We start from the raw sequence: 10777 nt of genomic DNA, 5'->3' as shown, positions 1-10777 counted from the left end.
GCATATGCGATTATCTCCGCACAGGTCTTCCAATAATAGAGGTTTGCTGGGATAGATCATATGTGGGCTTAGTACATATGGGAAACGCATTTTCCCATTGATATATCCCACCCACACGGATGACAGAGGAGAGTAACATATATGACATACAGAGAGAGATTGGGAGGGACAGTGATGAAATAGGGGATACACAATGTGGCAGAAACATGGGGAAAATGAGGCTGAGTGGGCACAGTGGAGGTATGAGGGTGGATAGACACAGGGGGGTCATGAGGTAGGAAAGACAAAGGGATGGCTAGAGGCTGGAGAGAACATTAAGGGATGAGATTATATAGACCAGGGGTCCTCAAACTATTTTGCTCCTGGACCCTGTCAGACAATAAAAAAATAAAACAGGACCCCAGCAAGTTATGGCAAAATGGCCGCCACATGTGAGGTAATTGAAGTGAAGTGGGCGCTATATTGACAGGGAGGCAGTGGGTAATGGTGGGATGGAAAAGGGTGACAGGGGGATGGAAGAGGGAGGCAGTGGATGTTTACTTAATGACTTACAACTGTCAAGAAGGCTCAGCAGCGGTTGTTCTTCCTGAGGCAACTCAAGAAATTCAACATCCCGCAGGAGCTGCTGCTCATCTTCTACACTGCCATAGTAGAGTCTGTCCTTTGCTCCTCGATCACAATCTGGTTCGGAGGAGCAAACGAGAATGACAGACGAAAGTTGCAAAGAGTGGTGAGGATGGCAGAAAAGATCACTGGGGCGGAGCTCCCCACTGTCCAAGAACTATACCTAGCCAGGGTCAATAAGCGTGCAGGAAAGATCTTGGCGGACAAGCTACACCCTGGCCACAACCTGTTTGAACCCCTTCCGTCAGGCAGACGTTTTAGGTCCATCCCAGCAAAGACGACAAGAACTACAAAAGGCTTCTTCCCAATAGCTGTCCACCAACTAAACCGTATTGAACATACCAAATACTAACTCGAACTTTTCTAGATACATGTGAAATGTATGTGATGTATGTTTATGCCTCTCTTCCCACCCCCTTTGTGTTCCCTGATTGATGCTGCACTGTTACCACAAAAAATTCCAAGCATACGCAAGTATACCTGGCCAATAAAGATGATTCTGATTCTGATTAACCTGTCCTCCCTACATCCACAGACATATTAGCCTGATGGTCAGCAACATGTCGTGACCCCCTGCTTAGGTGGTGGGGACACACTTTGGGGTCGGGACCGACAGTTTGAGAACCTCTGATATAGACACAGTGGGGATAAGGCTGTATATTGACCACAATAGATAGCAATATGGCAAGTGTTGGTTAAACATATTAGTATATTTCTATACAGCAACATGGAGTGTAGCGAATTGTAATGTGTGTATATAATAGTATAATATATTTATATACAGAAATGTAAACAGATAATGTGTTTACAGTAAATGTATTATCTATTTATATGCAGTAGTATGCACAGTGCAATATACATAATGGGGAAAGTGTATTGTGATTGTAGTGTGCGTGGCAGTTAGTACAAAGCATTGTACATTGAGTAGTTCCTGTATAATAGTGTATATACAGTGCAGGGATGGCTTTGTGTGCAGCTGAGTGTGCGTTTCCTGCTTTCTAGCTGGGAATCTGGCACTGGATGCACAGGCGTCCGATCTCTTCTTGATTCCCTTACAATCCTCTTCTTCCTCCCTTGTTCTGCTTTAGGTTCCCCCTCCTCATGCTTCCCACCCACGCCTGGCAATGGATCGACACACATGGTATGGCTGTTTAACCCATTTCCTTAATGGTTTATCCTAGTCTCCTGTGTTTTAAACTGGGACAGAGAGCAAGGGAGGGAGCGTGGTGGATGGAGATTACGTGTGCGCCTGTACATAGAATGATGACTGAAATATTGTATCTGTTTACTACTCTGTTTATAAAAGCAGTCCCATAACAGATCTACACACATACCCTTCCAATTATACCAATTCACACACAGGCAAATACATATGCAGAAATGATTTAATACTCTGACGTTCTCACCCGCAGTACACAGACTCAAACTCTCACTTCCCATTGTTTAAAAAGCATCAACCAGAACAGAGATATACAAACAATGTGCAGTCACTAGAGTAAACATTTTGCTGATGTACACACTTTCTCATCCATCATATACTGATATGGCACAATCTACTTTTATGCCTGCAGTGTTGCACACAATACAGATGTTTACAGAGTTTATTACTTATTTACAGGTTCTTATATAGCGCAGCATATTCCGTTGCGCTGTACAATTGGAGTTGAGGAATTTATTGCTACTGTAAGCACACAAAAATCCCTAGAAACTCATATGGCACATACATCCCATGGTGTGTACACATAGGCCCGGCATTTCTTGTCCCTTCTGCCTGAGCCACCTAATACCCCTTTCACATTACAGCTAAAACACGGTAAATTGCCGATTTTAAATGGCTTTAAAACGTTTCTAGCTGTAATGTGAAAGGTGCAGAGAGAATTTACCGTTTTTAAAATACCTGTATTCCAAAACGGGTTAAAAGCAGTGTCCTACCCGTTTCAAAGCCAATCCAATTGTAGTGTGAATGGCTCTGAAATGGTATTTACAAGTCATTAGCAGGTCACAGAGGGTGATAGGCTATCTCCCTTGTGATCTCACCAGGCACAGGCAGGAAGTAAAGAGCAGAGAGGAGACTTTTTTAACCCAATGCATACTGTGCAGGTGTTGTGATCATTTGGTCAACAGTCTTTAGGTCAACACTGTTGGATCAACATGCTGGAAGGTCGACAGGTGTCTAGGTCAACATGGCAGAATGTCGACATGAGTCTAGGTCGACAGGGTTCTAGGTTGACATGGGTGATAGTCGACAGGTGTCTAGGTCGACATGGGTTTAGGTCGACACATGTGTTAGGTCGACATGGGTTAGGTCGACAGGTCATTAGGTCGACATGAGTTTTTTCACTGTTTTTTGAGCCGACATGTGCCGACAGGCAGTATCTCATGCCCTACCATACACTAGGGCATGGTGGGAGAAAAAAATAGTGTGCCGAACGCAGCGAGGAACTGTGCCTGAAGCATTGCGAGCGATGCAAGTGGCTGCGGTTCACTCCCAACTATGTCCGTGTCGACTGTGTCGACATTCGGGTAAAAAAAAAAAACAGCGAAAAACCCCATGTCGACCTAACGACCTAACCCATGTCCACCTAATGCATGTGTTGACCTAAACCCATGTTGACATTGTCCCATGTCGACCTAGACACCTGTTGACCTTCACCCATGTCGACCTTGCCCCCGACCTTGTATAAAAAGTCTCCCCCCGGCTGTGGCATTACCCTGCTGGCTGGTTCTTAAAATACGAGGGAACCCTAGTCATTTTGTCCCCCGTATTTTAGGAACCAGCCCCGGAGCCTGGGGCTGGTTTTAAAAAATCAGCGAAGCCCTATTTGTCGGGTTTCCTGATTTTTTAATACCAGCCCCGGCTCTTTCAACCTGGTGCTGGTTACGGCAGTGGGGGGGGGACCCCATGCCGTTTTTTTTAACCCCCCCCCCCTCCATCTTTACTATTTTAAACGGGTCCTTAAACGGGTAAGTGGGAATGGATGGAACAAAAACAGCTTTTACCGTTTAAAAGCTGCAGTGGAAACCGGTCTTTATGGCTATTACCCGTTTAAAAAAACGGATCTTTACCCATGTAGGCAGTGGGAAAGCAGAATAAGAGGAGCAGAAATGGGTGAGCCTGGCAGGAGCAAGTGCATGTCTCGTGCTGCGGTTAAGCAGCCAATACCACTATCTGCTGGCTGGTGCACAGCAGCACTGCAGGCACCCTGCCCATCCCTGAGACAGCCACGGCATGCACAACAGCTCCACAGATACAGTCAGAATACAAGGAGTACACACTCACTGGTGGTAGCCTACATCTTCATCAGTCACACAGTAGGGCAGATGTATTAAGCCTTAACAAGAGATAAATGCAAGGGTGATAAGGAGAGATAAACGTCCAGCCAATCAGCTCCTTACTGACTTTTTTCAAACACAGCCTGTAACATGGCAGTTAGCAGGTGATTGGCTGGACATTTATCTCTCTTTATCACCCTTGCATTTATCTTTTGTTAAGGCTTAATACATCTGCCCCAATGTGTGGTAACTATTTTTAATTTCCTTATTTTTTTTAACCCTTCCCTCTCCCCAAAATAGAACCATTAGGCAGAGAAGGCTGCTTCTTAGTATTCAGCTCCACAATCCAATGGATATGTTAAACAGCAGGGTGGATTCTATTAGCCATAGAACTTACCGTCTGTCAGACACTATAAATCAGACCTGGCCAAAAGGTAGATCCTGATCTACCAGTAGATCTTGGGGCATCCGCTGGTAGATCACGGCCAAATTAACAAAATACACGTGAACTTGAACATCTGACGTTTCAGAACGCCAGCTCCCGGTAGTGCCCCTGATGTCATGACATCACCGGAGTGCTGTGAAGAGCCCTCTGCAGCTGCTATATATCAGTCTGGCCCCAAACCCACATATGCTGGGCTTACCACTCTGTACCAGCACAGAGGCTCCTCACAGCACCAAGAACACCCTGAGCGACTCCATGATGTAGTGTGTGGGGTGTAATTGTCTGATATGGGTGGTACAGTGGCTGCAGGCTGATGCTGCTGGAGTACAGCCGCCGCCTGCTCCGTTAATATGATACGATACCCGAGTGGTTCCGTGCTTGTGTCCTGGTTATCAGTTGCTGGCTGACTAATAGATCCTATAACAGAAGAAAATGGCTGTGCGCAGAGGCGTAACTAGAACTTTTGGGGCCCCATAGCAACATTTTAAAAGTCCCCCCCTTGTAGCGCTGTCGCTTCAATGCCCCTTAGGGGACAGAATAAGGGGAGTGAGAGACACTGATTCAGATGGTGTTGGGGACAGAGAGGTGGGAGGAGGATTGTCATGGAAAGAGAGGGAATGTGAAAAAGTGAGAGGGTGTCAGATAGAGAGGGAGAGGAGCAAGAGAGAAAGGTAGGGGTATGAACAGGAGTCAGTGAGAACGTCAGGGAGGGAGAGTCTGGGAGAGAAAGGGGGAGAGACAGCGCCAGGTAGGTAGACTGATGGGGGAAAGAAAGAGTGGGGGAAAGAGAATGGTGGAAGCATGGGGAAAGAGGTGGGGTGGAGAAAGATAAGGAGGAGAAAGAGACTAGGTGCAGAGCAATGGAGGGGGAGTAAGAGACAAGGCTAAGAGAAAGAAGGGGAGGGAGAATGGGAGAAATAGAAGAGAGGTGAGGCAGCAGGATGATGGGTGAGTGGGGGGGGAGGCGGGCGAGCGATGGGTAGAGGAAGTGAGAGAGAGGAGGGGAGAGAGTAATAGATTGTGTCCTTGAAGCAAGAGGCAGTGCTTGAGAGTGAGACAGGTCAAAAAAAGAGACAGACAGACAGAGAAGAAAGGGGAGGTGAGGGGGAAGAGAGGGCAGATGAGATAAGAGAGTGTAAAAGAAGAGAGAGAGGGGAATGCTGGAGTGAGAGTGCAAGTCAGAGAACAAAAAGAGAGATTGGGGGAGATTATCTAAGGTGAAAATGCGGTAAAACCCCCGTTATCTGGGTTTTTACCGCATTTTAGGATGCTGTAAGCATCCCTGCCGGGTTACCGCAGCGGGGAGCATCGCCAGATAAATCTGTCGATGCCCCATAGAAGCCAATGGGCTTCTTACGCGAACCCACCACCGCCCCGCACGGACCCCCGCCGCCCAGCACGGACCCCCGCCGCCCCGCATCGCCCCCTCACCTGTGTCCGGGCAGCACAGAGCTGTGCTGCCCGGACCTGTGACCTCCTCCCTGCACTGATCCTCTTCCGGGTGCAGGGAGGAGGAGAGCCCGGCGCAGCAGCAGCGCCGGGTGTGTGAGGGAGGGGGGAGCCGACGGGACCTGCTGGGACCCGGCGACTCTCACCGCAAAGGACAGCTCTTAACGCAAGAGCTGTCCTTTGCTATAATTATCGCATATGTTAGAACATATGCGATAATTATAATTGCGATGGGCGGCGAAGGGGGGCAGAGATTCTTAGAGAATTGAGAGAGAGAGGGTAGAGTAAGCAGGAGTTTACAGGTTGAACAGTACCCCTCCCCCTCCTTCGGTATAAACTGCATGGTACCTCCAGCAGTGGCACGGCACCAGATCTCCTCCACATCATCTCAGGCTCAGCATCGTGGGTCCTCTCCGTGGTGCCAGCTCCATGCATCATGTCCAAGTCTCCCCAGCAGCACAGGTCCCCTCTGCGGTGCCAGCTCTATAAATCATTACTGGGTCTCCTCAGCGGCGCCGATCTCCACATCAGCGTCTCTGTGCGCTGACAGGCCCGGGTCCCCACACCAGCACAGACTGTGCCACCATTTCCGCGCCGGGGCTGGTCACCAGTTAGTGACGTTGAGCCCCGGCAGAGAGGGGAGAGCAGAGGCTGGATTATCCAGACCGGCTCCTCCCTTCATAGACCCATCTATAACACCGCAGAGTGCCGGGCAGGGAGGAGGTACAGGCCGGGGCGCTTGAAGCAGGGAAAGACTCGGAGCACGGGACAGGCGGCTGCACTGCGCTGCCAGGGAACTACTTATCAAACATTCTTAAGGGTGCAGGGGATTGCCTGCTGAGCCCTCGGGCCCCCCAAAGGTCCGGGCCCCATAGCAGTTGCATCCCCTGCACCCTCCATAGTTACACCACTGGCTGTGCGCTGTCGGACCACAGTGTAACAAATTATGAGCTATCACAAATATTCTGTTCAGGCAGCAGTCAGATGCGGGTACTTGGACCACATATAGAAAGAACACAAAGAGAGAAAAAGACAGACTGCGCTAAAATAGAAATCAAATGTAATCCAAAAATAAACATAAAGGTATCAAAGCAATTAAAATGCAAAATAAAATCTATCAAAATGAAACCAATTTCATTTGAGGGTTAGTATTAGTAATACTATTAGTAATCCAATGACATATAGCATCTACCATTCTTATATATGTGATTATATAACTAATAGTAGAGAAACTTGTATGCTGCATGGGTGTATATTGTGTGTAGGTATTTTAGCAATTGTCCGTGTTGATCACCCCATGCGAATGTGGGGCAGAGAATCGGCTGGCCTGCGAGGCGCGAATGATTTTAAGCTCAATCAGTCCGAGCACTCTCACAGTGGAGCGAACCCATCGACCAGCACATGTAGTCACCACCCCAGTATACGCCCCAGTTACCGCCCAGTTGTGCCCAGTTTTGTGGCCGCACCAATCCATACGTCCACTTTACGACTACTCTGCACGAGTTTGTTCGCTAGCGTATTTCTACTCGTAAGATCGCGAGTGTGCATGGTTGCCCAAACCTACACATGCGCCTTGGGAATGGTACGCATGCGCAGTGGGCTAAGATACACTCTGCAAATGAATTGGTGTCCGAGCGAGGCAAGCAGAATATGGCCCTACGTGTGTAAGAGCGGTCAGCAAAACAAAATCTATTGTGGGAAGCATAGGGCCTATGAGCCTGGTTCAGAGGTGGATGCTATGTATGTATGTTTGTGTATGTATGTATGTGCAGTTGTTGATTCTTATATATTCATATCTTCAGAAATATACAGTTACCATCTCTACTGGCAGCAATGCCATGTGCAACTGTGCCCGCCATCGTACAGTTAGATTTACGGGTCTGCAGTAAGGGGTTTCCGGTACTTTCATGCATGCCGAAAATATCAAAACAAAATATCAGCATATGGGCCACCTCCCTAAAGAAGGCTAGGAAGCCAACACGGGTAGGAGAATTACCCCTCAACACCATTCTTTCAAGCTACTTCCCCATCCATTCTTTGAAGCTACTACCCCATCCCATCTCCTCCTGGCCGGGAGTTGAGCACACAGGAGCTGGCAGGACAGTGACAGCGGGTGACGGTGAAACCCCGCGCCGCAACCCTGAAGTAACAATCCCGCTCAGGCACTGTGGAGCCGGGCTCACCACACAGCCGCAGCGCTGAACGAGCTCTGGCAAGAAGGACTTCACAAGCGGACAGAAGAACCGGGACCCAGAGGAACTTTGCAGCGGTGAACACAGGTGAGAGGTGCACTGCGGAGGGGACGGGACGCCAGCCCCTCTGCACCACCACCCCTGTGCACTCACCCACCCCCATTGTGATTGTGACATTTCTCTCTCCCCTCACGTCTGGACTGTGAACTCACCCCCATCCCGCTGCCCAGCAGCCCACCATAACCACCCCGCTGCTCAGCAGCCTACCATACCCCATCCCCACTTGCATACCTTTGGCAGTATTGTTGTACATTATCACAATAAATCCATCTACTGCTTGCCTATACAGCCAATTTCCTTCATTACCACCCGTGTAGCATATATTGTGCATCTCATGGTTTGTACATCTCATGTTTTCTGGTTATTCATATTTCCCTCGTGCACATCACCACACTGCATTTCTGTCACCACTGTTACTTCAGTGCAGTTCAGCATTATATTTGTACCAATACCACTATTTATAGCAACGTGCACATCAGAATTACTATACACCAGCCACTAATAGTCCTGAGCACAGGTTACCACCACTCTTTGTACACCTCCGAATCAGGCCCAATGACAATGGTAGATCTCTGCTAATATGTGAACTAAAAGTAGATCCCGCATACCTCCCAACATGACCCATTCCAGGAGGGACAAAATGCTCTGCTCCTGGACTTGCTGCCAGTAGTAGTTGCAGAGGTGGGACTGCACCAATGTCACAAATTCAAAAAGGGGAGCCACACCTGCCAGTGAGTCCAGACTGTGGTGTTTAGGGTGGCAGTTGGTGGGGCTCCCCTATCTGAATTGTGGACTGTGCTGCAGCCCTGCAACTGCCACTGACATGAATGTCCAGAAAGAGAGCATCTTGTCCCTCCTGGAATGGGTTATGATGGGAGGTATTCCCGGGACACAAAAATCTGGCCACCCCTGCTAGAAAACAATTTAACTACAGTGAAAATTGTGTTCATATAAAACCTCACATTACCAAAGATTTATAGGGAAATCCTGCCATAAAATAATACATTAGATTCTGATGTGAACGTAATATTTAAAATAAGAAGTGAAATCACATTTCCCTAGGTCAGTCATGCAAAAGACAAAGGAGCTGTGATGTCATAATAGGCCTCAAACCACAAACAGCCAGCCCTGGCCAATCAGGTGGGGTCTGTGAGGGTATAGTGATGTCATAATCAGGGCTGTACTGAGGCTGTCTCACTCATTCACCTCACAGGACTCGGGCAGTGCGCAGCTCACCAGCAGGAGGACATACTCACATAAGGTTAGTGACTGGACAGAGATAAGGGCAGGTTAGTGCGATGCGGCGGCGGCAGACTCGGAGCGCGACTACTGTAATATATGACTGATCACCTGACCGACAGGACAGTATTGGATACAAACAAATCTCCCACCTAGGGGGCAGTACTAAGCAGTCACTAGGGCTGTACCTGGGACACCTAAGGGCGGTGTCTGGATGATGCTGAATAAACCCTGTATGGAGCGGTTAGGACGTGTCGCAAGGCACAAGATGTCCTATGCTGCATCAAGTCCCAGTACTGATCCCTACTTATTAATGTGCAGAGGTGGGAGAGATGTATATGGTGCTGTACCCATTACTTTGTTATTATCTGATACTGTTGTTATAGATTTATCATAGTTTGGGCTCCATGTAAGAGTGATACTAAATTCTGGCAGCATATTGTGTTTAGTGTCAGTGTGATACACAGGATATGCCGCTGGTATTTACCATCACACACAGTATCTTTCCAGCGAGGACCAGTGGTGTCCCCTCCTCCGCTGCATCCTCTGCTGTGTTGCCAGCAGCCTGTTGGCAATGGGTTACTGACTAATGCACATACATGACGGCTGTCTGTGTATGGGCATAGAGCTCAGACCCAGTGGGGACATAGGAAACAGAGTTAGAGCTGTCCTATATATATCATTGCAGCCCTAACCCCTTATAGCACCAGTAGACGAGTCCTAAAGGGGTTCTGGCTGATTCTTACATAGAGTCCTAATACTAATGTGTAGCTAGCTACCTTGTCTCTTTCCCCCTACCTTGTCTCTCTCGACCCCTACCTTGTCTGTCTCGCCCCCTACCTTGTCTGTCTTGCCCCTTTACCTTATCTGTCTCGCCCCCCTACCTTGTCTGTCTCTCCCCCCTACTTTGTCTCTCCCCCCCATTACTGTGGACATGCGCGTGCCCCCCGGTGCCATCGGGTGCGTTCTTCATCATCTGGGAAAAAAGTTAGAATACAGATTTGGGGTGACAGAAGGGATGACGGGTTATTAAAGGTTAGTAGGTGGGTGGTTTGGGCAAACTCTGCAAAGTCTCTTAATGCCTAGAAGGACGGGCAGTCCGTCAGCCATGGGTCCCCAGAGGTTTCCCCCACAGGGGGTTTTTCCTCTCCTGAGTGCTGATGGATGACTCCACCATCTTGTTCCTCTTATAGGACAAGTGTGTAAGAGTTCTGGAACAATCCTGTTCCAGTATTCCCTATTTTATAATGCAGAGCAAAAATAATATATACTTTTTACTTACAATAAAAGTTTGAATTTATTTACTAAATATATTTTGTGTGAATTTGTCTTTATTTATATTACTAAATGCTCCAAAAGGTCAGGAGGTCGCAGTGAGGGCTGGTGGGTAAATGAGATTAGAGGTGGTAATGGAAAGTAAATGGAGTAGGCTTACACCCTGATCACGGAGGTGACCATACAAATGGGAGGGGCTTATGGAGTAGGCTTACACCCT

At 48.2% G+C, this 10777-nt stretch overlaps 1 long non-coding RNA gene across 1 annotated transcript; it reads left to right on the top strand.

The window, feature by feature from the left end:
• The first annotated feature begins 1633 nt into the window (after nucleotides 1-1633).
• Nucleotides 1634-10545, top strand: LOC146007072 (uncharacterized). Its single transcript, XR_014444230.1, has 3 exons — nucleotides 1634-1765; nucleotides 7594-8070; nucleotides 9257-10545. It is a non-coding gene; the product is annotated as an uncharacterized LOC146007072 (long non-coding RNA).
• The last annotated feature ends 232 nt before the right edge of the window (nucleotides 10546-10777 follow it).

The sequence above is a fragment of the Crinia signifera genome, chromosome 6, assembly GCF_055691185.1.
Source record: "Crinia signifera chromosome 6, ASM5569118v1, whole genome shotgun sequence".
Classification (NCBI taxonomy): Eukaryota; Metazoa; Chordata; class Amphibia; order Anura; family Myobatrachidae; genus Crinia; species Crinia signifera.
This window is presented reverse-complemented; position numbering and strand designations above follow the sequence as displayed.